Source organism: Ascaphus truei, chromosome 6 (genome assembly GCF_040206685.1).
Source record: "Ascaphus truei isolate aAscTru1 chromosome 6, aAscTru1.hap1, whole genome shotgun sequence".
Taxonomy (NCBI): domain Eukaryota; kingdom Metazoa; phylum Chordata; class Amphibia; order Anura; family Ascaphidae; genus Ascaphus; species Ascaphus truei.
The window spans coordinates 112,774,515-112,798,796 of record NC_134488.1 but is presented as its reverse complement, the minus strand read 5'-3'; the positions used below and the strand labels follow the sequence as shown (position 1 = coordinate 112,798,796).

The 24,282-nt window shown below is 43.0% G+C and overlaps 1 protein-coding gene across 4 annotated transcripts in view; it reads right to left on the bottom strand.

The window, feature by feature from the left end:
* Window positions 1-24,282, bottom strand: part of LOC142497681 (ephrin type-B receptor 2) — a 266,775-nt gene that overhangs the window by 178,381 nt on the left and 64,112 nt on the right. The window lies entirely within an intron of this gene.

Here is a 24,282-nt window from a genome sequence, read left to right as displayed (position 1 = left end):
CAGTTTCAGCACAGGTGGCTCAATCAGAGGCTCAGATTGAGCCACCTGTGCTGAAGTAGGGATATCCTGAAAACCTAACCTGTTGGGGGGCCTTGAGAAATGCAGTTGAGCGCCCCTGCTCTAAGCCACACTATTTCCCATCTGATGAAGGGTCTTGATACCCAAAACATTATGGGACTTTAACACAGGGACACTATATGTAGCCCCCTCCCCCTGCTGCCCTAAACCTAAATATCCATTGAAAAAAAAAATTCTTGTGGGAAAAATAATTGTTTTGGTTTTTAGACTGCAAAAAGAGTGCTGCATGGTGCAACGTTTTGTCAGTTTTTGCTTTTGCTTACTCTCAAATGTCAATCTACAACACAAACCTGTTTGGAGAAGTTAATCCCTGTCGGATAGTTGATAAAAGACATGTTCAATCCTCCAGACAATGGTTCCCAAAACTATATTCAGGCACACCTGGGCCAGACCAAACTAATAACCCACTAGCCCATCCCTAAATGAAGACGTGAATACATCACAGTTTGCAAATCAGTGGTTGTCCCTCTAAACCAGGGGTGAGCAACTCCAGTCCTTAAGGGCCATCAACAGGTCAGGTTTTCAGGATATTCCTGCTTCAGCACAGGTAGCTCAATCAGTGGTTCAGCCTTTGACTGCACCACCCGTGCTGAAGCAGGGATATCCTGAAAACCTGGGCTGTTGGTGGCCAGTGATGACTGGAGTTGCCAAACCCTCCTCTAAACTGTTATTGTTGGTTGGTGGTCTGTAAGGTTTAAAAAAAAAAAACTAAAATGTTATTTACAAAAACAAACAAAAAAAACTTGTGTAAGCACTTCGCTTGAGACGCAGTGAAAGGGTAAACCTCGTTATTTTCAACAGCCTCTTAAAAAATGTAATTATATTTTAAGGCAGTAGTGCCACAGCTAGGGAAGCATGCAGACATGTTGCGGAAGACATAAAAAGCAATTTGTACATGCAATGAAAGGCACAGACTTTATCATCTAAACGGCATTCACTTTCCTTCGGCAAAGCAAGACTTCATAAACACATCAGCATCCTAATCCCATGATGCCATAATGAGCTTTTGCTGTCCTCACAGCTCCCCCCCCAAATCTGCGAGGCTGTATTCAGGGAAAGCAAATTATGGCAGATGTTTTATCAGATGGCTCCCAAGAGGTAGGATCCATGTGCTTTACAGAGGAGCAGAGCCTCAGAAGGTGTGGGATACAAATGTCTTGCTACATTGTGTTTATAGAAATGGGAGGAGGAGGAGGGGAGGTACAGGTGGCCTTTGTGGGTAATAAATATGTGCGGAAAAGACAGAACTAATCACCAATTGGAAAGAAAGGGGGTGGGTGGGTTTCTTGATAATGAAGTCCACCACTTCTCATCTAACACAAATATGTTAGGCTCAGGTTGGATCTCCATTTCATTCACACAGCTGTAACCGTGCAACCACAAGGGACACAGCGCTCTCTTTCTTGCAGAAAATATCTGCAAGAGTTACACAAATTAAACATGCTGCTGGCATTTAGGCGTTTGGTCAGTATCTGGTAACCCATCACAAAGGGCTTAATTGCTTCCCTGGGTAATATTATTTGCTGATAACTAAACGTTTGAGTGCAGCATTGCATACAAATAGACTGCATTTGATACACAAATTAAAAAGAGCTCAGAATGTATTACAAACTGCCCTTTCCTTACTTAACACATATGAGCGCCATCATCTTGTCTGTGATAAGATTTCATGCAGAAGGCGCTATCTCTACTTACACCCCACAATGATTAGGGCTGCTGTTAAATGTTGTTAAATTCATTCACAACACAAAGGGGAAAAAATGTTACTGTTGTCTTTTGTTTTACCTCTTTGCTATGGAAAGTGCATCATTTTCCGATTCTTTTCAAGTTCTTGTAAAAAGACACAAAGTGATATACACGCTGTGTCACAGAACAGGATCAAGCCTAAGGGAATCTCTGTGAACTAATGCTCAGCACTAAATAAGGCTCTATTTGCATGTCTCTAACCAGCATCCTCTGAGTTTCCAGCCTACAGATAAAGCTCTAAAAGTGTCAGAAACCAGCCCTGTGTGCTTGATTTTGTAATGTGCTCTGTACATAGGAGGTTTCTGTCATTTATTAACGACCCTAACCCTTAATGTATCTCCTTTATTATCGGAAACGATCATGCTTCTTACAGCCGCTGCCCCCCTACCCAAATGTAACCCTATCCTGCACCTCCTATGTGAAACCTTGAAAAAAGGCTCTGTGGGATTAATTGGTGTGTGGATTGTTTTAAAGTGGGTCTGGATTGTATTACATGTGCAAGAAAGCCTCTCCTCACTGACACTTTGTATAAACTCTCCAACATGCCAATTCCATTCTGCTCTGCTCCCTCTCAGCCCCTTCCCTAATAAACACCCCCCAAGGCTTTTTCTCTGATATATGCAAGGATTACAGCTCTGCAGTACACAAATGAGTATAAATTCAAAGCAAGAAACATTGCATTTCTTTGCCGTTGTGTTTGGTTATCCGGCATAACTCCACGCACTTGGATCTGACATAGCTAACCAAGGAGTAGCCAAATGAGTAAGTCGCAGGCCTCTGAAGTGAGATATTTTACATGGAGACCCAATTGCAACTTGTTACCATTTCCTTCCAAGCAGGAACAGAAGGGGACATAGAAATTTGATGAGGCGGTCACTAAGGCCGCGCCTATAGTGCCGTCGATGGCGACACGACGGGTGACGTCACCCGTCGCCACAGGCGAAAGTTATATTTCGCCGGGCGGCGGCGGCGCAGGTTTCCCGACATTTGATTGGTTCAAGGGCTGTCAGATAAGGCGACAGCCCTTGAAAAATCAAATTTTGCCGGCTACCAGTTTTCACTCCGTCGCGCTTACTATAAGCGCACGCGGCGGCAATTAATTTGTTTTCGGGCGGCATCGCCGGCACTATAAGCGCGGCCTAAGAGCTCTTTTACTTGTGATCCTAAAAATTCTTCAGGTCAGGGTTTCATGTAAACACACGGTGTAAAGGCAGTAAAATACCCCCACTATATGTTCATTTGAGGCCTTAAAGAGGCAATCTGTGTGGCACATTAAAAAAAAACACACACACACAACAAATCACCGAAGCTGCCGATCGATTCGTTCTCCCGGGATCGATCAGCAAAGATCCTGCTTTCCAGGGTTCACTAAATGGCTGCCATTCAGTTTGAATTAATCCTTCAGGCGGTGTAACTCAGCAGCTACAATGTATTTTTATAATACTACGGCAACATTATCTATTGTTAGTGTTGCAAATATCTTGCACTGTTGGGGAGGTGGGCCAAAACCTGCCATAGTAAATCAACAGATGCTCAGTATATTAAAACTCATTAAAAATGGCATTATGAGTTGATTTACAAAACATACGTAGTAAGTACTAATAACTGATTTATTTATTTTTTTAAATAATGGGCCAGAAACCTTCACTCTCTTGCATTTCAACACTGTGCCATCACCTTTTAAATATATCCAGATACAAACCAAGAAAACAGATATATATATATATATATATATATATAATCAAAAAATAAATAGATGATACCGTTCTGTGGCTAACAAAATGCTTTTATTTGTGCGAGCTTTCGAGATACACTGATCTCTTCTTCCGGCGATGTTACAATGAATGAAGCAAAAGGTATACTTAAAAACAGTGTCTCTTGGAATGTTATCTGTGCTGTTCCTTCCCCCGGTGTGGATGTGTTTTATGGCTAGAGGTGTCAAAAGGTTACTGAAAGCAAGTGAAGAAAGAGTGTGTATGTGTATCAGTGTGAATAAAAATGAATGGAGAGCCCACAGTATATACAGTGCTTTACACAAGGTGTGTGTGGAGTGGGAGTGGATATAAATGGTGTGGGTGGGTGTGGAAATGTGAGAGTTTGTAGCACAACTAAAAGTGTGTGTGGATACTTAGTGGTCCCTATTGGTGTATAGGGATGGAAAAACAAGGAGTATTAGTATGTGTGAGAGACAGCTGTGTGTGCATACATATAGCACAGTATGTACAGACATTGCCTTTAGCGCTCATGGGACGAGAGTTCACTACTGTCAGTAATATATATATATATATATATATATATATAATGTGCAAACTGAAAAGATATATTGTTCTAAAGTCCAACTGCTGTCTCAGTGTGAGGATGATAGGATGTTAATGGGACGGTTCCAGTTGCTGCTGAGTCTGGGAGTGAGTGAAGGTTTCTTGCTTACGTTATCAGGGCTGTGGCTGGTACAGACAGGTGGCTTCACAGAAGGAACACCTGTTTCACCTCTTGCATTCACGCTGAATCCCAGACCCAACATTCATCCCTAGTCTGCTGTTTGACTCTGATATCCATATGCACTGAAATTCCGCACACAACATCAATAACAAGCCAAAGATAGAGAAGGGTGGGAGTGAGAGAATGGTGAAAGAAAGCTACAGTTCATGCAAGTGAGGTCACTTATTCCCGTTCAGAAGCGCCACTAGCACCAAAATGCAATTTATATCACATTTGTATTCTGACAAGTAGATTTGCATTGTGTACAATTACATTACACAGTGGCCAATATCCAGCAATAATTATACACTGCTGCAGCTTTGCTACATAAAGCAATGTGACACACATATTTTTGCATTATAATAACACCACCCAGGTTTTAAAAGTAACATTCAGTAAACTTTAATGTAAATGCAGTACTTTGTTGGGGGATTATGAACTTTATCAATCCGTATTATTCCCCAAATCCCTTTATTGTAACGGCACTGCAAACAGTACAGAAGCTTCCATAATCACAGTGCAATTATACTTCGTACACTGGCAATAGAGGGAAGGTGACTATATCACCAGACAACCCCCCCTTTACACACACTATTTTCTGGAGCAGAAACTCAAGTATTTTCCTCACAGTCATTCTTAAGAGCACCATAAAAACACCCCATGGGAAATCTCACCAACAACAGCACACACCAAATGTATTAGCAAAGCAGCCATCTCTTTGCTCTAAAGCTAGTGAAGTAGAATGTCCGGCACATCAGATGAGCTATGGTTTAACCAGGGGTGGCCAACTCGAGGTCTGGTATTAGGGATACCCCTGCTTCAGCACAGGGGGGCTCAGTCAGAGCGACAACCACATGTGCTGAAGTAGGGATATCCCTAATACCTGGCCTGTTAGTTGCCCTTGAGGACTGGAGTTGGCCAACCCCTGGTTTCACCACATGATTTCCTTCTCCATAGTGGGTTACTGGGCATGTTCTGTGCCAGTCCCCAAGATGCAGACAGATTTGCAAAGCAAAGTGCCAGGTGAAGCCATTGTGCAAGCAGTGGAAACAACATGAATGTTGAATCATGATACTTGTGTTCTTAAGATGGTAACTTGGTGCACTATTTGGTACGACCGCGAGAGGCTGGGGGATCGATAACCATACTCCCCTGTGGGTAAATTAAGACCGAAGCAAGTGGAAAGCACTTGAACTCTCATACCAGTCATTCATCGCTGGATTTTAACCAATCGCCAGCTCAGACCATAAGTTTTAACTCCAGTCAGCGCAAAAACAATAATATACCAGGAGGTAAAAAAACCCAGATGTGCTTGGAGAGCAATTCCATACACCCACCGATGACAGAATTGCTTATGAGGAACAGGTCACGGCGATGATTTAAAATTCTTATTTTTGTTTGCAGACTCATTTATAAAGGAGGAGTGGTGATGAATTCATATGAATAAAAGCATTTATTTGAGCTTCTGGGTGAATAAATCGGATTTAAACAAAAAGTTTGTTCTACAATGTATGTATGTATGTCTTTATTTCTATAGCACCATTAGTTTAGATAGCGCTTCACATTAGTAATACACGTGACAGTCATATAAATAACAAATAATACAAATAACAGATAATGGGAATAAGTGCTTCAGACATAAAAGTAACATTTAGGAAGAGGAGTCCCTGCTCTGAAGAGCTTACAATCTGATTGATAGGTAGGAAGAACGTACAGAGACAGTGGGACGGCATTCTGGTAAGTGCGTCTGCAGAGGCCCAAGCTTTATGCATCAAGTGTATCGTATTAGCCACAGTGCTACTCATATGCTTTTTAAGTGTGTCTTAAGGTGGGACTTAAAGGTGGATAGAGAGGGTGCTAGTCGGGCATTGAGGGGAAGGGCATTCCAGAGGTGTGGAGCACTGAGTGAGAAAAGTTTAAGGCGGGAGAGGGATTTAGATACAAAGGTAGAGAGTAGATATCCTTGTGCAGAACTCAAGAGTCGGGATGGTGCATAGTGAGAAATTAGGGCTGAGATGTAAGTAGGAGCAGAAGAGTGTAAACAATCTAACAATCTATTGTCTCTGAGCTGCAACCCATAGAAACAGGAGAAAAACCAATGCCTCAATGGAGTGGCTCCACTACTTGTGATTTATCCATAGTAAAAATGGTTGAAGCATTCACCTCTTCTGTGACATTCATGCTCTTGCTAAATCATGTGCACACTTCCTCTAGTCTTGACTACTGTGACTTGCTACAGTTTCTCCATTACAATTGATTAAACTACAGCTGCTAGAATAATCTCACCCTCTCCTAGATTAGTCTCCGCTTCAATCTTCCTTAAATCATTCTGCTGATATTCCATTAAATGTCATATTAACCACAAAGTCCCCGGTGGTATGCCAAGACTATACACTCTACACTCTACAGGTGGAAGAATGTAGCTGTACAAATATTGGTGCGACGCCACTTAAAGCAGACGTTCGCCCTTTACATTATTTTTTTTTAAAGGATGGCTGGGGAGATGACCCATTGTCTTCCAGCCACTAGCGACTTCCCGATTCCTGATCTCCGAGCAGGTATGTTTTACCCGGTGGCCACAAACTGTCCGCTGGGTGAGGGCTTGGTCGGGGGGCGAAGATGGGGAGGGAACGTTGCGACTTTGTGACCCCCGCGGACGTATTTGTAGTCTTATTGTGACAAATCCACTACACACAACAACTACAGATCTCTCTGCAATGTGGAAACCTCGCTTTAGGTTATCTAAGGCCTGGGACATAGAGGTGTGAGCAAGACTGAGCCGTGCTGAGCCGCTCTCACACTCGGCACTGAGCCCCTGCAGCCGCAATGAGAGCGGCTTTAGCAGGGGCTCACGCACGCTTCCGCACGCCTGCGGAAGCGTGTGTCTCACCAAGTTTTTAGATTTTCCTGCTTGCCGGAGCGCAGGGCCGGTCACGTGAGTGTTTCGCCCAATGAGGGCGAACCAGCTCCGTGACGTCACTGGCTCGCCCCCAGACCCGCCCCCGACACGCCCACGGACGGCGCGCTGTGTAAGGCCAGGGAAAGCACCGCTTTCCCTGAGCCTCAGCGCGCCTCCGCACTGTTTTAATTGACTATGTCTCAGGCCTTACAAATAAAATAATTTGGGGGGTGGAATACTGCCAAAACTGCTTAAAAACTCAGCCCTGGTCAATGCAACTTTGAAGCTTCTGCTACATTCTTCCCTCAAGTTGCTTTGAACCCTGATCCAGCCTTAACATCATTAGCAGAAGCAATAGGAGCTGTGTATATATATATCTGTGACATCTCATTGTACTTTTCCAAAGTTAAACACATTCTAAAAGATAGCACCACTGTTAAGAAAACATGTTATATGGTGAGTGATCACTTTATTGCAATTAACACAAGTTGCTACATGCGACTGAAGCTTTCCTTTAACCCTTATAGTGTGCGGCTTTGCAGAGCATAGCGTTGCTGGTTCCTCTTGCACGGAAACGGTTTTCACTGAATTGGCCCAGCAGAGTTAAGGCAGATTTAATTAAAGAACAAAAAAAAAGAATGAATGAGAAATAGAAAAAAAAAAAAAGGTAAAGTGGAAACAGTCCTTTCTCGCCATATGGAGTTTTACGAACTCTCAGCGCTCGGATAAAATTGCTTACAACTTCTCGGTTACCAAGCCGTTTTATTAATAAAACCCACTTAATTGAGGCATTTGACACTCCCAGTTTTAACCCCCTTGCTCCAGGAGGGATCTGCACCGCAGAGAACCGTGTGCCAAATTCCTGCGGAAACCAAGCTGCCCGGAAGGCACACACAAAATATATATTGAGGGAAAAATGATAGCCAGATTTGTGAAATAACCTTGAAAATGTTTGGGGTAATATTTAGAATAGTTTTAGAATTCGCACATCATGCACACCTTAAATAAGTAGTAGTGGGGTAAAAAAAAAAGTGACAAAAGCCCTCCACTGTATAGCATACAGCAAATAAAAATATCACTTGTGAGCACATTCACATGTCTCAGACAGGTCTGCAACCCTGCCTTTCCCCATTATCTCCCAGCATACACTGCTTCCTCTGCAGAAAGGGATTCTGGGAAATTACATGCAAATGTGCAGTGTGTCAACTTTTGCTTCAAATCCACATCATCCACAAATGCTCCAAATTCATGGAGTTAGGGACTATTACAGCAAAACAAAACAAAAATGTCCCCAAATACAAAGTAACTTATGGGGAGTGAAAAAAGTGACAAAAATACTCCACCATATAGCAAATATAAACGCTACTTCTGAGCACATTCACATCTCAGGCAGGTCCTCAAACAGGGGTCCATGTTAAAATGGATACGAAGCAAAATGTGACACACCGAGTGCTCATTTGCATATCATTACCCAGAATCCCAGGTGGCAGTGGAAGCATTGTATCCCATCAAATAGAAATCTCTCCACACATGCTCGGATTTATGGTTGCAGTGTATTTCGTAATACAGCAGTTTATCAAAAATGGAGCTACAACTCTTAGCATCTCCTGCTGTATATTCAATCCGTTCCAGGGACCAGCACAGTGCAGTGATCAGTGCCTGGTGCCAGCCAACATCCGCAATCTCCTTTCGAGGGCATTTGGTAGGAAAATACATGATTAACCCTTCATCTTCCACTGGGTTGAAAGGAGAATGAAACCATGTATGGCAAAGTGTTCTGCAACGTATTGTCAGTCCTTGGACTATTTGGTGGGAACCCCGTACTTTAGAAGGACAACAAGCCACTGAACCCTCGCAAACAGAAGTCACAATAAGGCATTCAGGAGTTTGGGTACCGAGGCATTCAGGCACCCACAAAAGCTAAATGTTTTATGTAAAGAGCAATAGATAAAGCATGTGGGAATGATTATGGTGAGAAGCCCTTGCTCGGTCATTTGAATATACAGAGGGTAAGCTGTTGCCTTTGCTGTTCTGTATGTGACAGGAAATGCCTTTATCCCTGTCCATGAAGACATTCAAATGCAGCCAGTACTGCAGGTGCCTGCAACACTCTACAGAGCAATGTGCTCTCTCCTCCTCTGTCCAGCAAGCACATGGTTAATAATCTTTCCCCCTCACACTGCATCATGCTGTTCTCTTATTAAGAGCAATATCATGAGTTTGTACAGGTCTTTACTGAGACAATCTCCCAGCTGAGTTACTATTTAAACGTGCTTAAAATGTTAATTTTCTTTTATTGGAGAAACACAGATGGTGATTAAACCCGTCTCCCCCCCCACTCCCCTCCCCACTCCCTTTTGCACCCTAATGTTCCAGAGCAATAAAAGCTAGGTTTGGGCAAAGAATATTATCTGCAAATAACATTTAATTCCCAGAAGGGAGAGGGGGATGGGAAATAAAGGAGCCAGCTGGAAAATGAAATGTAACCTGGGGAGTGATTAAAAGAAGAAAAAAAGAAACCCACTGTATGGGTCGGAAAGCTCTGCAGTGACCTCAAACACAGCTGATGTTGCAGTTTGATTGGACACTTTGTGCCCCGTTGATAAGTATAATATAGAGAACATTTAGCATGTGAGTGTCTATCCTGCCAAAAGTCCAAACACATTACAGGCACGGATATCACTTTAAGGCGCACACTCAGGGGGTCCCCAGCCATTCTGAGGTATTAGCTTGTCCGTCCAAGACACTTTGGCCACGTTTACCATCAAGCCAGCCAGCAGAGCAATATGAGGCCGTCGTTTGGAAGTGCCAGCAGGCAGAATGAGGACAATTTAACCCAAAGTTGCCCAGCTTTCCTTGACGTGTCAGTGCAGAGAAAGGAGTTTGCAGAGATGGGATAGATAGGCAGCAATATGCTGGTAATCCAATGAGTGACCCAATGGAAGATGAACGGTCCCTGGCACTGGTGTGCCCAGTTGGAAAACAAGAACCAGCAATTGGTCTTCCTTCAGGCATGCTACAGGCAAGAAACACCGTGCGGCAGAACCGTCTGTACAGTGCGGTGTTCACCGTCAGTCTTAGTGGAAGAAAAACAAATTGCCAAAATAAGTATTAACTGCCAAGATGTGTGTGTGTGGGAATGAGGACTCCTCACGAGACATTTTACAGCTTACAATAAGCCGCAGAAGCCTGGGTGCAGAGCTGGCTGTGAGTTGGTCTCTCCGCCAGACAAGCGTGGCCAAGAACTGCAGACGTCCAAAGGCGACATAGGAATGGTGCCAGCAAATGTTATTAAAAAGGAAGAAAGGGGGACGCTGAGAAGGGGGGGGGGAGCTGTGTAGGGTGGAAAGAGAAAGGGGGAGGACAGCTGGTGTGATTTTTATACTGATTTGGGTGGAGGAGATTTTTAGACAGCTGTTATTACGGCTTTTCCCCCTGCTCCCCAACCTCCCTTTTCTCTACGTAGGAAAACTGCCATGTATAAAAATGGCTGGACCGCTTCACTGCCAGAGGGAAGAGTCATGTACTGAAGAGCCAAGGATGTAGTCCTCCAAGACAGCAAAGAAGCCACGCAATTGGAAAATATTCATTTAAAAAACGTGAAATACTTCTGATGGCGGTGGCAGAATATCCGCCAAATCTTCTTTCAGGCAAAATCTCTGCAGACTTCATTTTTTTGGGTAGCTGAGGCAAATGGAAAATTACTTTTCCAGAAATCCACATGGGTGTCATTGGATCTGGAGCCAGAGTTCATCACGCTGAAGGCTGTGGCCTTACCACGGGGTCACTTGTCATTCACCATCTCACCTGGAAAAGCCCCAAAACAGTAGGAAGTACTCTGCAGAATGCAACAGAAGACCTCTTTCAGAATGCTTAAAAACAGAACATTAGGATGGGTTTAAAATAAATATATGGAGGCGGGTGGGGTAATGTACAAAATACTTTAGCTGAAAACAATTGGAATGATTAAAAAAATCTAAATTAAACTTTTAAAATGTTTGGGAAATCCTAAGCAATGTTATGGAAAACATTTACAATAAGTGCAGTGGTTTTTAAGGAGCCGGCAGATTCCCACACGGTTTCTGAACATAATAAAAAGTGTGGGGACTACATCTGCTTCTTAAGAAAACGGTTACCTTTGTCACTTTGAAAAAGACACAAAATCTAAGACCTGATCACTTGAGACTCTGAAATCGCTACAGCCTTATTTAATTTGGCGACGACTGGCGTAGCGAGAGAACTGCAGCACATTGAAGGGTTAAGTCCCTTAAACACCTTCAACATAGACCGAGATTCATCATGTTCTTATTATTAAAAAAAAAAAAAAAAAAAAAAAAAAAAAAAAAAAAAACTAGATTTCTTGTTTTGCTGCCGAACTACTGCAGAGTAAAAAATGATTGTTGTAATAAGCCCGGAAAATGGAGAAACAGGGAGGAAGAAAAATAATCTGTCATCGGTTTTCTGTAACCCCTCCCTCCTACTCAACATCATCCTGAAGTCGTTCTAAACGTACATATCTGCAGCCTTAGTGCTTTGGAGGAGCCGGATTTATTATGCACAATTTCCCAGGAATATGCCAGACCAGACTTTTATACGTGGTTCAAGGTGCTCTGCCACCTGGTAACCTACAGCATGAACACCCGGCGTTGTATCCTTTATATCAGAATATAAAGTGCCAGTCCTATAACCAAAGTGAGCTAAGGGCAGTGGCCTGCTAAGTAGGTTAAAAGATGGTAGTTGAGACCATTTTTAAACCTTTACGGTGCTGCGGCAGAACCGCCGGCACTCCTGCTTATGTGATCACGTGACTGCGACCGGGGCCTCGTAATGCGGAAACTGAACTTTTAAGATGACCGTTTTTAAAATGTTGTATGGGCACGAAAATTGCCGATCCGGATTTAAAATCACTCTTCCTGTTTTGTTTGGCTAATGTCAGCTGCGTAGATCGTGTAAAGAGATAATGGGGAAGAACAATAGTAATTAGCTATGATTCGAATAAAAACACGCCTGAAGAAGACAGAAAGGTGCTCAGTTTTACACAAGAATCAAAACAAAACAAAAAAAAAACTGAAAAATGTTACTTCAGGGGGATTGAGATTATTTTTTTAAAGCCCCTTTAGGAGTTTAACACAATCACACAGAGCAGAGCGGTGAACATTCTCACTTATTCTGTGCATATGTCTTTGCTCAAGGATCGTTAGGGGCCAGTGCTGGAATAATAGATCAAAGCTGCTGTGATTCTAAAGTCTGAAGTGACCACAGCTGAATTACATTTATTTATTTTTCTAAACATTAAAAAAGGGGGGGATCCAAAAAATATTTCGTTTATTAACAATTCCTCCTGCAATTGATCTATTCATTTCGAGTGCGACTTTAACGCAAAATGCCCTGATCGGAAATAAAAGCTTTTCAATAACCAGCCACAAAATGAATATTCATTGATGCCGAGTATCTCTACTGACTCAATATGTTAGAAAGCTTGTGGGAAAATTGCCACGGACTTCAAAAGCAGCTTCGTAACTGAATCAGGATCGAAGTTGTCCATAAAGTTGCCAAGTGTCCGGTATTGAGCCGGACTGTCCTGTAGTTGAACACTGTCCAGTAAAAGACTAGAGGTCATATTGGACATGTAGGTGTACCGTACTACCTCTCTGGACATAGTGACCTGACCGGCTTGGGGGGGCCCACAGGATTAACCAGAGCAGGGCTGTTTCTAGGGGGCTGGGCAGCTTTCTCCAGGAGGTGTCAGGAGCCCGGGGGTGGGACCAAGGAGGAGGAGGAAACAGCACAGGGCGGGGAGATGTGAGGTGTATGTGTGTATCTCGAGCGTGTCGCACCTTTCACCATTGTGTCCAGTATTTTTGGAGAAGCCCCCTGGCTGTCCTAGTTGTCCGATGCTTCCTCACATTACAAAAAAAAATCTAACATAAAAACTAGAACAAACGGCCCACAACCAGGTCTGCCGAGTTGATATGAAAGACCCCTCAGTAGCAGAAGGAGTTAAAGCTTCCAGTCATTATCCATCCCTCTCCCATTATAGGAAAGCTTCCACACTTAGATAAATCGTTTCTTGTATTTCTGTTGGAAAGGAATGCCAAAGTTTTCAACAGGATCTTGTCTCCTGTTACAATAAAAGCTAGAATGTCCGCCGCCTGTGTGGTGTAACCATCCTTTTCTGGGGCCACGCTAGGCATGAAAATCTAATTAAGCCGAGGTGCTCTCCGATACTCTGTACGTTCACCTCCCGTCTAATCGAAAAAACAGGGTCAACACTGACACGGGGAGTCCAAGGAGGATCTCTAGGAATGGACTTCTTATGACGGGGGTACTGCAGAGACTTTGGCCCCTATGCAAACTGATGGAGCCAACCTCTTTTCCAGCAGGTCTTCATATTTGAATTAACCCATTGGCTGCTAAAGGGGCCTCCAATACATGAGGCCCCTTTGGCAGTCAATGGGTGAAACAGCGATTACGTGGTTGCAACCGGTCCCCCGGTGGCATGAGCAGAAGTGGAGGGGGGTTCCAGTTCCCTTACGATCGTGTTCACCAACCCATCTCTTCACCTCAATAGGAAGCAAGCCATTATTGCATGACGTACCCTGTACATCATGACGTACCCTACATCAACGGTTAAACAACTTCAGCTTCCATACAAAGATCCAATCCCGTCCCCCATAAAGAAAGAAAAATTCTATTTTTTTTTATTTTCTCTGTGTCAAATGTTATCTAGTAATTATTGGTCTCTCATTATCTATTTAAACAAATGTATTCTGCCATCATAAATAATAATAATAAAAATAATAATAATAATAGAATGTTCTTGTATAGCGCTGCTAGTTTTTACGCAGCGCTTTACGGAGACATTTTGCCGGCACAGGTCCCTGCCCCGTGCAGCTTACAATCTATGCTTTTGGTGCCGGGGGCACAGGGAGATAAAGTGACTTGCCCAAGGTCACAAGGAGCTGATACCAGGAATTGAACCAGGTTCCCCTGCTTCAAACTCTCAGTCAGTGTCTTTACTCACTGAGCCGCTCCCTCTCCCTAATAATAATAATAATAATATTTTCTTATATGGAACGGACAGTGGACGCAGCGCTGTACATAGAACTTCCCAGGCACAAGAAGTCCCAGCCCCTTGGAGCTTACAATCCATTTGTGGCACAAGTCACCGATGCCTAGAATAGAACTACTGCTTCAAAGTCAGTGTCACTGCTTTCAGAGTCCTTCGGCCCGTCACTAGCAGACAAGAGACGGGAAAAAGTGTGTGTGCCGAGCACGCGCATTTTAAGTGAAACTTCTTTTTCTTTTGTCACTGTTTTATTACAGAAATTGTATTTGTAATGGGGATGTTTTAATTAAAAATTAAAACACAATTTCAGTGCCAAAAAGCAAAGAAGTTTGACTTAGAATGCGTGTTTTAGCTATTTGCACTTCTATATTTATAATAACTGTGAATTCCTTGTGTCTGTCAATCAGTGTGTCTCAGTCAGTGTGTGTGTGTGTGTGTGTGTGTGTGTGTGTGTGTGTGTGTGTGTGTGTGTGTGTGTGTGTGTGTGTGTGTGTGTGTGTGTGTGTGTCAGTCAGTGCTTGTGTGTGTCAATCAGTGTGTGTGTGTGTGTGTGTGTGTGTGTGTCAGTGGGTGTGTGTATGTGTCAGTCAGTGTGTGTGTGTCAGTCAGTGTGTCTATGTGTGTGTCTGTGTGGTGTGTGTTATTCTCAGGGTCCTGCCCCCCCTCTCTCCTGACTCTCATTCCCCCCCTCCCCCCACCGCGGTTCTGCAGACACTGCTGTGTGTGTTGGTGCTTTCTGCCGGAGCAGTACCCCCCCACCCCCCCTCTGAGTGCCCCAGAGCAGACCCGAATCTCTCCCCACGGTGGAACTGTCCTGCTCGGCGGAGGTACGGGGACACAGGGGTGTTTGGCGGCTGACTTGGGAAGGGGGGGGTGCTCGGCGGCTCACTGGGGGGAGGGCTGCAGGGACGCGGTGCTGCGGGGGATGCGGTGCTGCGGGGAATGGGGGATGCGGTGCTGCGGGAGATGCGGGGGACACATGTGGTCACCATGGAGACACTGAAAGTTAAAACCGCATATTGAAAAATACTTTTTTTTTTTCCCCCAATCACCGACCTTTAACCTAAAGAACATGCCACTACCATTAGATCACTTTGGTCCCTGGACGGACTACTGTCCCTTTAATGAACCCTGCACTATACGGTCTCCTGATAAGGGACATGGCAAACATAGCAGAATCCCAGAAAATCTCATTAATTAATCAGGCCAGGCTAACTGACATTTTGGCCCACAACTAGCCCTTTACCCTGCTCCGATTGTGGAGGAAAATGTAATCTAAGTTAACCATGACTTATTGAATAATTAGATTTTCACAAATTCCTTTCGTGTCTGCTCTGAGATCTCAATGGTGTTGTACTTCCATGAGTATATAGTGTATATTTGGGGATTTGTTCATCAAACTGCTGTACTCGTTGTGTGCAATTGTAGTTTAGCGAGAAGTTCTTTCTCTATACTGTGCAATGAGCATGCAGACACATCCGTTACATTAGAAGAAGCCCTGCACATTCTAATAGGGACCACTCGCATCTTGCAAGGGGGTGTATGCCCCTTCCAGAGAAGTTTTCGGAACAGACATGAAAGCTTTCTATTTGAAATGATAAATCATAAAGATATGGGAAACCTATGTGAACAGTTGTAGTCATTGTATCCCTGGTAAGAACAGGTGAGACTTCAAAACAAATATACAAAAAATGCCTTTTTCAGCTATTAAGGATATCGGAAAGGGACCGTTTCGTTGCGGCCGTTTTGCCACGATCAGGTGACCGCCAGCGTACGACCACAGAGGAATCCTCCACCACTGGACAATGACCCGCCACTGGCTTCTAGCATGCAGCACGTTTTAGGGGTTTTAGTGGTTCGGGTAGGGGGATAACTTTAAGGGTTTTAGTGGTTCGGGTAGGGGGATAACTTTGGGGTTTTAGCAGTTAAGGTAGAGGGTTAACTTAAGGGGTTAAGGTTTTTAGAGTAGGGGGTAGCGTTACTATTTGGGGTTAACATTAGGGACTTTTAGGGTAAGTTTAGGGACTTACCTTAGCAGCAAAGCGGGCAGGCGCAGAGTGGGCAAGGTGAGTAGCAGCCAAGCGCCGGCGGGCATTAGGTCGCGGCGAAACGGACGGGACCAAAATGTCCTAGACCGTAAGAATTTGCTCTGAAAACAAGTAAAACCGTTTTGGCAATTTGTTTTCTGCCTTCCCACAAGCAGAAATTGAACTAAATGTGGATGGAAAGAATGTTCCGAGTCAGGATTTACACGTAGGTTTATCTACCTTCCTATACATAAATGCAGTCACAATGTATAGCCATATATACTGCATTTCCTTTGTCATCAAGTAACCACTCCAACCTTTTCTTGTCTTCTACAAGTTGTAAACTTTACATCCACAACAGGTTTCAACAACGTAAATTCTCTGCACAGTGTTTAAAGAAAATACACAAAACCTGTCTGCATAGCTCTGCGCTGCTCCCCCGGGTCCTTTCCCTTTCCCCATTGTTATTTCTGAGCTCCCATTCATTGGCCAGGGGTAGAATGTTCTGCTACTTTTAAATCTCCCAGTTAAAACAAACATCTCAGAGAAATATTCAGCATTACAAGAGTCAACTGGAGTCAGGCACATTCTCGTTTGCCTGGGGGACGAGGGATTATAGAGTCTGCCATACTCCACCAAGGACAGAGGAGAATATGGTTATACTACAGCGCCGGCTATGAATACAATAACAAGCGCTTCTATTGTCTCAAGCAGTGTGCAAAATAAATGTGTGCTGCTTTTGTTTTCATTTCGCTCTGCTCACTTACGCGGCTCTCGCCGAAACGGGGACGGTTGCTTTTGGCCTGGAATATGGACGCATGCACTATGAACACTACTGTATGTCATACAGTATGGGCCGGGCAGTGACAGTATGAGGGCTGGGGAAGGACTGCAGCCCCGTGCAACAGCAGCCATCTTTTTGGCCAATCTGAATTTTTTTTTTAAAGAAGTTCATGGTCAAGAGACAAGATGTGGCAGCTCAGGGGCAGCCAACTTCATTCTGCAAGGGCCAACAACAGGTCATCTTTTCAGGATATCCCTGCTTCAGCACAGGTGGCTCGGTCGCTGAACCACCTGTGCTGAAGCAGGGATATCCTGCAAAGCTGACCTGTGGGTGGCCCTTGCGGACTGGAGTTGGCTACCCTTGAGCTAGCTCTCCAGTGTACAGCAATAGTGACCACCTGTGCTTCCTCAAAATGTTAACTAATTAAAGAACGGAGTTCTGTAGGGAGAAGATGGAACTCCCATTATAGATTAGGTGCCAAACGGTTTTATTGCTGAATGCCAGCCTTACTACCCTTGTGGAAAGTCTCACCATACACCCTCTTCCCAAAATGAAGGAGCCACCCTCTTGTAGCGGCACATCCCTCTCTGTCCACCCTAAACACCTGCACAGTGCAGAAGAGGAGGGCTGAGACAGCAGCACAAACACACAGCAGCAGCACAGCGTGACGAATTGACAGGATGCAGCCGTCTCATCCAATAGATGAAAGGAAAAGAAAAATCTCAGCCCATGTACAACATTGCTCTACACTGTGTTTACTGAATTCCGCGCATTGTTCATTATACAGCACTGGGAATCTGGTGCGTGACAAACATTTGCACAAGGCCACACTCACAACATAAATACTCAAGTTAAAAAAAAAAAACAGAAGTCACAAGATAGAAGAAATGTCCACCACCCTACTACTTTTTTGTTCCTTTCTGTTTATAAACCACAGGCATTTACATGATTTATTTATTTTCAAATACATGTACCTTCTGCCTACTCTGGTCAGCACTATTATTAAGTTAGTTAACATATGTTAAATTATCATCGGATTATGTTAGTGCTCCGCCAACGTGCAATTCCGTTTGTGAACAATATTTAACAGGAAAAATATTCCCCTCTTCAAATTAATAATTATGCCGAGTTTCTCTACTTACTTACATCCTCCTACAGCAAATTCTTCTTGGAGAACATAAAGCCAAGATCTGCAGTGTGTCACTTTGCCAGAAATGTAGAACTTTATGGCGTACTTCCCCCTGCTTCTGTATAACCCGCAGCAATAACTTATAGAAGAGTTCGTCCTTACAGCAAAGGATGTCTCTAGTGCTGGGTACAAAAAATACAAATACCACTTCTGAGCACATACATGTCTCAGACTTGTCTATAACCCTGCTTTTCACCAATATCTCTTAGCATACACTGCACTGCAGCAAAGGATTCTGGGAAATAACATGCAAATGAGCACACAGTGTCACCTTTTGGTTCTTATCCATTTTAATCATGGAGCCCTATAAGCGTATACCTGCCGCATTACACAGCTTTTCAGCATCGCCTTGGTTAAAGAAGTGCACAGCGAGCAAACCTGCTCGCAGACAGCTGTTAAGACCTTTTGGGTCTCAGTGTGGTATGGTATGTCTTTATTTATATAGCGCCTTTAATGTACATAGCGCTTCACAGTAGTAATACATGTGGTAATCGAATAAATAACAGATAATATAAATAACAGATCATGGGAATAAGTGCTTTAGACAAACATAACATTAAGGAAGAGGAGTGTGAGGACGGTTATACTGGCTTTGCAATGTGAAGCTGGAATATGTTTCAACCGGACATTATATATATATATATATGGTCCCATTCGCATGTCTCAGACAGGTCTGGAAACCTTCCTTTCCCCATTATCTCTTACCATACAATGCTTCCACTGCAGCCAGGGATTCTGGGTAATAACATGCAAATGAGCATTCTGGGGGAAAAGCAGTGTTGCAGACCTGCCTGCGACATGTGAATGTGCTCACAAGTGGTATTTGTCGTTGCTGTGCGCTGTACGGCGGAGGGTTTTTGTCACTTCTTTATTTTACTCGCCATCACGTATTTTGCGCCTGGTTATACTGCAGGGGTAAGGTGAGGGGGGGGATTGCTGGATGCAGATGTTGTGTTTTTGGAAACGTATTTTTGGACTATATTGTACTATATGTTGTGTCACTTTGGATGTTGCGCTGGGCATTTCTGTTTCTGTATTTTTGGAGATGATCATTTCACCTGCTGGAGATGCATTGCAATTTCTTTTTCTATTGTAACGTTTGTTTTCAAGAGTAGCCAGGGGGAAGAAAGGCCTTTCAAAACATGCCATTTACAGCAATATTCACTACTGTAACTATCTGTAGAACATGATAAAAGTCTAATTTGACAGGCTGCACTGTTATACATGACTGATATATAACCATATGGGCATCTTACATAGCAAACAGAAGATGGGATATGTCTGCTGTTTTAGACTCAGCAAACTTTAAACAGAGGACAACGCGTTATCGGTCAAAGTACCTTTTACTCTGCTCATTCGTTATATCAGACATCCAAAGTGGGAGTGGGAGATATTTAACCATGCAAAAGGAGCGTAGTGCACGGCTCAGCATTAAGATAACAAGACTAAATAAATCACTGCGTCCTCGTCATATGTTGCAAAGTCAGTTAAAAGGTTTTTTTTAGCTTTTTTTTAAGTTATTAAAGTTCAAGTCAATACTAATTAAACATCTCCAAATGACATTTCTTCCCCCAGGCAGGGGGGGGGGGGAGGGAGAAGGTTATCCTCACACAAGTGGTCAGCTGTTAAGTAAATGAACCCTACCTTGTGTGCCTGAAACAGATAATATGCAGACATGTTAATCACTACATCCCCTTCAGTGCTACACAATTAGCTGTGGGTTCTTGTAACACCATAAAAAAAAAACATTCTTCCTTTAATCGCGTGTTTAATATGATGCTTATTTATTTTACAGGGGTGACTTGCATACATCACTCATATTGTTTTTCACTAACCTCTTCTGAGGGTGGTTAGAGCAATCAGCATGGCGGTTCGTGTTTTTGTTTTTGCAGTCTCATACAAGGTTGGTTCACTTTACATCAGTCACTTGACAGCTCGTGGGCTGCGCGCTAAAAAATACTGCAATCCATATGTGTGCAATTTGTATCAAGAGGCAGGGTGCCCATTCAATGGAGACAAAGCGAGGCTGGAGCCCAGACAAGAGGCATAACCTATAAACCAAGACCACCGCATGCTGGGAGGGGGCAAAGGGTGCACGTGTTGTAAAAACAAACAGACAAGGAGCACCACATCCCCATCCAACATAATGTCCAGCTTAATATAGTGGAGCCTTACTGAAAATGTGAAGATCATCAAATCAAACAATTATGTATAGAGATAAAAAAAACTCTTACGGTGAAATATCTCCCCCACACAGGGGAAGGGGAGAGGGGGGGGGGGGAGGCTTCTATTTTGGGAATACTATAGTATACATATTTATATTCATCACCATCTTTAGCCCTTATTAATCCGTGTTCTCTATAAGAAACACATATGCAGGACCAGCAAGAGTCCTGGTCCGCATCCAGTTCCACCTAAAGTGAATCTTAAGAAAAATGTATATAGCTATCCAACTTTCCATCATAAACATTAGGGTAAAAAATAAAACGATACAGCACACAGACCAAAATGTACTAAATAATATATTACAGTCCAAACACAGCCGGTGTTTCAGTCCCCAAAGGATCACTCGCCAGGGCTGTTTAATCATCTGGATCCATGTGGTATGTTTTACCCAAATGTTTATTGATGAAAGTTGGATAATTGTATATATATTTAAATACACACACACACGGATATATACACACTACAATTTATATATATTCATATTCTAGTAAAACATTTATTTTGAAATGTACTCTATTGAATTCTTGCTTTCCGATACCAGTATTTTAGTTTAAGAAAACTTCTCTTAGGCTCCTTATTTAATATGCTATTCAAATGAATAGGAACAAAATCCTCTCTACCACAGGGAAGACAGCTTCCCAGCATATTACGAAGGAATCAGGCTCTTTTGCTCATCCTGGGAGAACGTACAATCTAAATGTTGCTTGGTACACCGAGAAAAAGTGACCTGCCCAATGTCATATTGAACTTCAACCATATCGGACTCCACCTCATCTGCAATGTTATCATGTACACGTGATCCGAGGACACTAAGCTTGAACAACAAAACTGTACCGTGATCTGGTGGATCCCTCCAAAGTGGATACCTTCAAGTAGACAGTAAACAAAAACGAATTACTCGGCCAAACTCTAAACACTGTTAGTTCATAAACCCCTGCGTAGTGAAGGTGTTTTGCCAGTAATTGGTTCCTTATCAGTATTATGCCCCTTTATCACCTCCAAACAAGTCCACTTGTCTCCAAAATGTCTGTAAACATATGGCGGTCCACCCAGAATTTGTACGAACTGGTTCTTTTAGTCAAATGGGTTAAGAGATCAGGAATTAGGTTGATTTGTAATAATGCTCTCTAATTGGTACTTAGGATAATTATGGAGGAGCAGAATGATTCATAACAGGAATTAAATACCATTTTTTGTAATGAAGCATCTTATTTTACCTGTTGGAAATACTGTATACAGTTTGACGTGCTTTTAGTCTTGGCTTCCTAGACATAACCCTATCTTTGCTGGAGGGCTTTGTCCAGACAACACAACGTTTTGCAATGCGTTACAGACCCCTCCAGCACGTATGATGCTATACATGAAACATTTTCACCTCCCTCCCTTTCCCACAGAAAATCTGGGCATAAAGACAGCCGAGAAGTGGAAAAAACGAGACCTTAAGGCCTCACAAAATGAGTGTGATTTGTCTACAAGAATGGTTATCTTGAGTAAATAAATTTCATTGATACCCCAGGAAAAGCTTTTTCACGGCCCGCATATTAAGCCACACGTTGTATAAATATACACTTTTTTTTGTATACATATTCCTTCAAAAGAATGAAGAAACGCACAGGGGTTTTACACTTTCAATCATCCTCACGTGTCTTAATGTCTTTTGAAGCTGATCTATCCCTGAAAATTACCACCCAGGAGACTCCCCCGAAAAAAAGGAAGAACGGAAAACTGAGATTGTTTTAAGAACCTATGTAACTTTTCTCAGCAACAGCACAAAATAATTAACCTCGCTTGTCACGCCTGTAAGTTTCCTGTTTCCAGTAAAGTATACGTTTAAATATATTCGTTTTTTTTGGACCATTTGTTTAAACATTTTGGGATGAATGTGGGAGCCAGACCAGGAGTACAGTAAGAAGGGATGTAGAACAGACTGTGGCAATATAAAGACTTCCCCTCGCTCAAATAGCACCGCCAGAAACTTAAAGCACCACTTCGTTCGTCCCCAAATCATTTGTCTACACAAATTGCCTACGGTTTCATGTTTTCATGCTCATGCCATGAAATCCTGGCGGTTTCTCTGTCGGAGCAACAGTGATTAGACGGCGTATTTTTAAAATGGTTGCCATTGAGTACATTTCTAAGAAATACTTTGTAACACAACCCTCCGTCTGCATTTTCCACTCAGCAGCAGCAGCAGCACAGAGAGCATTGACCTTTTGTATTATTGTACCATTAGGCGTTAAACTTTCAGGCCTAACTTTGAAATCGTATTAAGTGGCAAATCCTAAAGCAAACATTAACCTCTTCCCTGCCAAGGGTGAGAGCTGTGCATTGCATGCCTCTCTGGGGTTCGAATGAGGCTGACATGGTAAATTCTTTCCGTGTACTGGAATTCCAGTAATTTATGCTGTTTTAGGGTATGTACTCTTATATAGTTGTCTTTTAATTGGCAACGTAAGTGTTTGATGTGGAATGTACCACCAAAGTAAGGCACGGCTCTGGTTTACTAGGAGTTAAAGAGCTCCCTGCTCAAAAGGCATCAAAAGATTGGTCAGATTTCTACCTAAATATCAAGGCTCGTGTAGGCATGTATTGCAGTCTAAATTCTTTAGAGAATCAAAACAATGGAGACGTAGTGGGTTAAAAAGATCACGGGGAAAACGGTTCTAGAGAACGGTCCACCTGAAAACTTTCTATGTTCACTCGCGTGTCTCTCCTGTGGACTACCCTTTTACTGTGAGACGTTATAGGTGAAAAGGACACTGGGGATATACATATCAATGGAAATACAAATGGGGGCAATTCACAAAGCTCCGATAGTGAGCATTGGCGCTCGGTCAACGTTAACTGCAATTGACTAATGGTAGTGAACACGCTGACTTAGATAAGATACCCGTTGTCGGAGCATCAGAAACCTCCCCTTCCTCACCTCCAACGTCCCCAAAGTGTTCAATTCCTTTTCTAAAAAAATCTTTTCACAAAGACTTCACAAACGCAGATTCTATCCATGAGAAGAAATTCTTGTGTTCTCGTTCTTGAAGGTCCCTGACCGGTAATCTTAATTAACACCATACTATACGATTATTTTGACAAATTTCCTGTTTCCTCTTTCACTGCCTCCGTCTCCATGGACAGAGGATCTTTCAGCAAAGTCCTGCGGCTCCTTCATAGGTGCAAATGTGGAATGAAAACCTTTTTTTTTTCTGTTTTCTTCCACTTGTCTTCTCTTCTACTTTTTTCGGCCTGTTTCTAATTTCAGTCCCTTGCTAAAATTCACATTTAGCACTGGTGCCTCTGAATGTGTTATTGGCCTTTCCAGTAGTCTAAAGGTCAAAAGGTTCATGACCCCCACTAAGATTTGTGATTTTTCAGAGGCGGTCAAATCAATCATCCTACAGGACAATCTATGGTGCCCCTACTTCCTGCATTTCAAATTTGGGAAAGCAGCACATACAATACACACATTATTGGATAGCAAGGTGCAGATTTATATTCAACGTTGACTTGCATGTTATGGCTTCCACATTCACTTTTCAACAGCGAATCCATATATTAGTAATTCAAGACAAAATTGTATCACTCAATGTCCTCACTTGGCATACTCTCGCCTCCCTCTTGTCAGCTTAGTCCCTTATATACACCTGGGATCCATTCAAAAGGTCCTGAAGGTCAACCTGTGTCCCCAGAGTGGGATAATTGTACAGCCCTTTTTCTACTCCACTGATTAGAGACCTCGGCTGGCAGCATTGGCCATGAAATATCAAGTCTGGGGCTGGAAAGGAAGGAGGC